Raw genomic sequence first — 6,000 nt, 5'->3', positions numbered from 1 at the left:
ACATGCTCATAACATGCATGTAGCAGCATTGGTCTGAACGTCAGTGTCTCTTCATGCGAAAAGAGAGCGGCGCTCTTCCTCCGCTTGGCGTCCCTCGAGCCAGAACTGGAAATTCCACATTCCCGTGACGGGTGCCGGACCGCCTATATGACGGCCACCGTTGACTTCCTAGAAAACGGGACTGAACAATGATGTCCATCGTTCGAGCACGGGTCGGGATTGAACGCTAACCCAATCTGCGAGTCGAGCATTCCCATGAATAAATAATAATTGCACCGTGCGTACGAAAAGACTCATTTCGTGTTGGCCGTGTCAACACATGTAGAATAGAGACCATACTATTTCAGCATTCTTCGTCGTAGATGTATTATTGTGCATCTACTGCAGTATATACTGCATGCGCAATTACATACTACGGGTTCGCAATGGTGTTGTCTATACATTCGCGGCTTTATCAGTGAGAACATCTTAAGTAGCCAGTACAATAAATACCCGACACTCCTGAATCCGCGCTCCGCTCTCTCCGCGTTTTGCGCACAGCCCCGGTTTGGTCTATCGTAATCTTTCTCCCCCCCCCCCCCTCTTCTTCTCTCTCTCCGTGCCTTTAGCTGACTCGCTCTTTCGCTCGCCCCGGGAGACGCATTGGAAACGCTTGGAGCCGAAAGGAGGCGATCAGAAGAAACGCGAGCCCCGTTCGAACCGCGGAGCTACTTTGCCCAATCCTCTCGATTAACGCAGTGATATTTACGTTTTCGCATCAGATTATATTGCTTCTTTTTTTCCTTCAGGACGGCCAGACTTGTCATAACCAGCGACACGTAAATAGGCGCGCATTTCATTCGAGACGTGCACCTGCCGAAAGTGTCGTGTGCTCTGTCTACGCGCGTGTAGGTTTGCTCGCTGCTAGCCAGCAGTGCAATGTGTTTCATTCTCCATGTGAGGGAGCAGCGTGTCAACACAATATCGCACGAGAGTGGGACTCGTAAAAGAAGATGCGTGCCGTCCTCTGGATGATGATGATGATGATATGATGGTGGTGCTGCTGCTGCTGATGATGAGAGAAGGTTGCAATGCGGTGCACAGCCGCTGGTTGTAAAGCGAGAGTGTTGCGATGCAAGACAGAGGGGCGTCTCGCTGTGCTGCGCATGGATTCCGCGTCTCCGCTCGTCGCCTCCTCCTCCTCTCTCAAAGCCATCGTCAACACATCCTCCTCGTCCTCCTCCTCGTGAGCGTCTGCTTCTTCGGGTCGGGGCTTTCGCGCTCAATCTCCGCAGCATTCGCGTCGAGTAGCTCCGAGGAGAGGCTCGTTTCGGACATCCCGCAGTAGCGAGGAAGGATACTTGTAGCAGCAGCAGCAACAACAGCAGCAACATCAGCAGCTTCGTTAATAGGAGGAAGATCAGAAAGCGAGAAACTTGATGGGTGAGAGGCGCGCCAGCGTGATGTTCGCGTCTACTGCATGCGCCCTGGCGCTCTGCTCTGCCGTGTAGTTGGGGGGGGGGGTTGTTTTATTGGATTAAAATCTGCGACCGAGGAGCGACCGGAGAAGACAAAACTGGCTGTAATTCGTCGGTAAGTCGAGTGCGAGAGCGCGTGTGTTGGCGGCGCGTTGTGTGCGCGACGGAGATTACGATCGCACGGCCACGCGATGCGCCGTGACATTCACTTGCGCCGGGTTTTTTTTCTTTGCGCACGATTGTGTCATTTTTGGAAGCGCTCGTGATCCCGCCTCGCCACAGCATTGTTGCTACTCAACGCGACTTTCTCACGCCTTTTTCGCGACAGAGTAGCCTGTTTGTGTGTCTGGTGGGGGGGGGGGGTCGTGGTTTTTTTCAGTTGATTGTTGCCGCTTTTTAGTTGTTGTTGTTGTTGTCTCGGTTAATTCATCTCGGCGCAATAATAGCCTCGTGTTGATGCAGCTCGAAGCACCGGGTTCTCCTCCACTCCAACGTTACGTTTCCTATGCGCAAAGTCCGTTCGGCATGCGTGCGCGCGTGCGTACGGAGCGCATGCATCTTCTCTTCACAATTGGGGGTAACGTGTGCGGAGATAACGTGTGGGGAGATAACGTGTGGGGAGATAACGTGCCCTCTGCGAGAGTTTTGTTCATTTGGAGCCCAAGTGCGAGCCCAAACGAGCGGCAGTCCCGCCCGACCGCTGCGTTAAACGTCTCCCAATATCTCGCTTGCCAATCCCAAAACACCCTCTGCTGTTCGCTCTGCGCATAGATGAGTGTGCGGCATCGTCACATGCGATGCGATTCAGCGCGCTGCTTTGAATCCTAATTCTCGAACGTCGCTTTCACACAATGACCTCTCTCCATCGCTCCTTAGTCCCTTTCTCTCTTTTGTTGCCCCCCTTTTTTTTCGTTTTCGCATCGTTCTTTCTCGGCTCTTCGTTCTCCGATTTGAGCCCGATGGAAAATCGCCACTCGCAAGGGCCATGTGCACAACGCAGAGAGAGAGAATGGCGCGCCTTGTTACACACGGGGTGGAGGGGGGGCAGTGAGCGAGTGCCGGTAGCGGCGGGGGAATGCGCGTAACACACAAACACACACACGCATGCATGCAAGCGCACGGTTTATGCATGACTCACAATGCAGACTCGAACGTACGCGTGCACGTTGAACTTCTTGCACGCATCGTACGTAGCCAAACGTCCTCGTCGGAGGTGCGAACAGTCACGGTTGTGACATCTCTAGCCTGACATCCGTAAATATATTGTACGAGATGGGGAAAAAATACAGTGATTATAATTTGAGCAATTGGACCAAATAAAAATAAGAACTTTGCGTCCTGCTTTTGAAGGGATTGTTTTGCGTAACGTCAGTCTGCCTGTGTGCGTTTTCCGCTATGGGGCACAGCTACTGATGAATGCTCGCCCGTGTTTTAGTTGAGTCTGCATGCCACCGCTAGCAGTCTCTTAAACGCGGGTGTCTCATTCACATCCAGTTTTTCTTTATTGTTTTGCCCCATTGCTACGTTTCTATTCCATAGCAGCGGAGAGCTCTCAGATCCCTTTCACAATCGTGTACCACGGGCAAGCGTGCAATTACCGCCATCGAAACAAGAGACCACGTTTATATTGAATGTTCTCACCCCAAAAAAATGTTTGCTCGGTGCTGGGATTTCGAGACTGAATCCAAAGCTTGCGTGGACGAGAGGGTGAGAGAGAAGGAGCGAGTGGGTGTTTTGCGCTAATTTCAAGGATGGGAGAGAGAATTAAAGACTGCTCATTGTGCGCTGAGCGGGGGCGGGTAGCCTAGAGATAGCTGTAAGGAATGTGCTCTGAGCCCCAAATTCAGCCCCACGCTCCCCGATCTTAAGGAGGCGGCCCCCGGTAGCACGGTGGTGGAAACACAACCGAACGTGCTCAACTGCCTAAAGACGGCAAAACGCTTCTCGGGGTAGTCGACCGCACGGACGCATTGCTCACAGTGTTGTTGTATTTGCACGTACGAGACACGCCGGGCTCATTGGCTACAGCTGAACGGTGCTTGTGGTGATTCATTACGAGCGTGTACGTGCGTTTCCGCACTCGCGGTGCATTTTTAACGCCGGCAGTTAGGTGCATGCGTTGTACCGTGTAGGCTCACTCGCTGCACCGTACGCCAGAGTGAATGCGCACGCACATCATTGCATCGGCATAAATCCCATGCCCGTGGAATTGCGATGCCAGTTACCACTACCGATGGTAAATATTTAATGATTACAATTATTGTTCCAGGAAAGATTCACCGACTCTCAAGGCTCTTTGCAGGGGGGGGGGGGGGGGGGGGACCCTGTTTTGGGATGTTTGGCCAATTCCATGAATGAGTGGTTGACTTCTGAGAGAAAAACTGAGTAGCCGGAGAAAACCCCCACAAATACGAAGGAGCGACACCGAGCATGTACGTACGTTGAACTTCTCTCTCACCGTACGTTGCCAACCGCGCTGATCTGAGGTGCATTGCCAACGCCTGATCACAACGCGGCCCCGAATCTCAAACGCAAGCCCTGGCGGTCACCCATCATAGCATGAACCGGGCTGCTCTCGGCTCGTTAAGGTGCGGGTACATCTTGGGTCATTTGTTCTTAGGCGTTGAAAATACACGAAGCACAGTGCTATATTACAATACCGGGCACTGTCGTGGAGACATTGGAGTTCCCCTATTAGGTTCAAGTTTAACAACATATCATGAATACTAATAATAGTAAAAAAATATAATGATGCAGTAAAAACTAAAAACGCATCATACAAAACTGTTATCATAGCGCGCACGCACAGGTGAGTGATTAACTGTCCTCCATCTCAAATCCACGTATTCATTTTGATTGTTGTATGTACAATTACTCTGTGTGCAACCAACGGGCAATAGAGCTGTGTGTAATATCTTAGAGGGTCGCAGTGTAGGAGGTGTTTGTGTCCATGGCTCGCAGAAGGCAATGCAATTATGGAACCCGTCAGCATTGAAATCTTTTGTAGTTATATAACCTCAATTTCTCACCCTGATGTGTGATGTTGTTCTATTGCCAAGCCTACCTATCTTTCTCTGTTAGCTCGGAGCAATGCCATTGCCATTCCATTTATACCTTTTGCTCATTAGGTTAGCGAGGGAGACTTGTGTTAAGACTCGCGGCATTCAGACTCTCAGAGGAGCCGGTCCACACCGAGTTTCATCTGAGCGTGCGTGAGTTAATTACGTGCTACGTTTGACAAAATATTGCACGTGTGTCAATTGGCCCACGACCGCGTCGGAATCTTTTGTCACAGATTAACACCGGTGGTGCCATCAAACATGTTGCTACTCAGTATCGGCAAGGGACGTCGCAAACCTTTGGAAAACAGCGTCGGTGTATTTTTTTGTTGCAAATTTGCCAACTGAAAACACTCGTTGCTCATTAAATTAAACTATACAACGAAAAAAAACTTTTCTTTACCGGTTAAGTCCCAGGTAAATGAAAAATCCAAAGGGTATTAAAAAAATGTTAGCATGTGCATCGGTCACGCAAATGGATTTACACCTCGCTTCCCCAGTTGATTGCACGTCAGTATTTGAGAAGTCCTGTCGATACTAATTAAGCAAACCCGTTTACTGTATTATACCTTGGCGTCTCGCGGTTGCTAATTGCGTTATTATTCGAGTTAATGCCAGCCACAGTGTGCGCGGAAGATGTGCTCTTTAATTTCACAGTCAAGCGTGGCGTTAAAGGCCCCCCTTGCTGCCTAACTCAAAGACACTTTTTTTTTGCCCTCATGGAAAATTGACACTTTACCAGACCTTAGCTATTTATATCGTGGGGACGGCGGAGCGTGCTTGCGCCGCCTAATCGATGCCGTATAACCTATGGGAGAAGATTGATGATGTATATGCGCTGCCAATCGTTTTATTTGCAAGGTGTAACATAATCAAGATCACACCTCCATTCTGTCGGCCCTCCTTTTTTATATAAATGGTCATCGACCGATCGCCCGTCAAGCGGGTCATGGCAGCACCATATCAAAACAATTGCCCCCCTGTGGGGTGTGGCGTGGCACGTTTCTCCGAGTAATGTCAACCAGCATTGCTATCATCTAATTTATTTGAGCTATTATTATAAGAGTCTCCAAAAAGGTCCACATCTCTTGAGCGTTTTTTTTTTTGGCCATAATTAGTTCTTGGTCCTGCTCGGCGTCAAAACTCCGATGCTTTCCGGATGGAAAGGTGCAGAGGAAATGATCCTCGTGTATTTTTTGTATACTTTACACGTGGATGAGTTACACTTAAAGCTGTACGATCACGTGCTCCAGCAGGCATCATGACAGAGCGCTTGACTTATAATTGGAATTGGGGGCGGGGGTTCCGTGGGGGGGGGGGGGGGTCAGAGCCCATTATCCCTCCAGGGTTGATGAATTCGGTATCAGATATGTGAGATGTCAACGGTGGCCATCCTGTACAGAACCTTGTCTCTGCCATGAGAATAGAATGTGGAATTTTCAACATTGACCAGTGAACGTTGAACTGGGAGATTCGTCCACAAT

At 49.9% G+C, this 6,000-nt stretch overlaps 1 protein-coding gene across 1 annotated transcript in view; it reads left to right on the top strand.

The window, feature by feature from the left end:
• The first annotated feature begins 614 nt into the window (after positions 1–614).
• LOC133353066 (adhesion G protein-coupled receptor B3-like) overlaps positions 615–6,000 on the top strand; it is a 176,243-nt gene continuing 170,857 nt past the window's right edge. Inside the window, 1 exon segment of the mRNA XM_061569166.1 lies at positions 615–1,572. The gene's annotated coding sequence lies outside the window, so the exon portion shown is untranslated.

This window comes from Lethenteron reissneri, chromosome 42 (genome assembly GCF_015708825.2).
Source record: "Lethenteron reissneri isolate LAM-NWPU_2019-01 chromosome 42, ASM1570882v1, whole genome shotgun sequence".
Lineage (NCBI taxonomy): Eukaryota > Metazoa > Chordata > Hyperoartia > Petromyzontiformes > Petromyzontidae > Lethenteron > Lethenteron reissneri.
The sequence above is the reverse complement of the archived record's forward strand: the minus strand, read 5'-3'. Positions and strand labels throughout refer to the sequence as shown.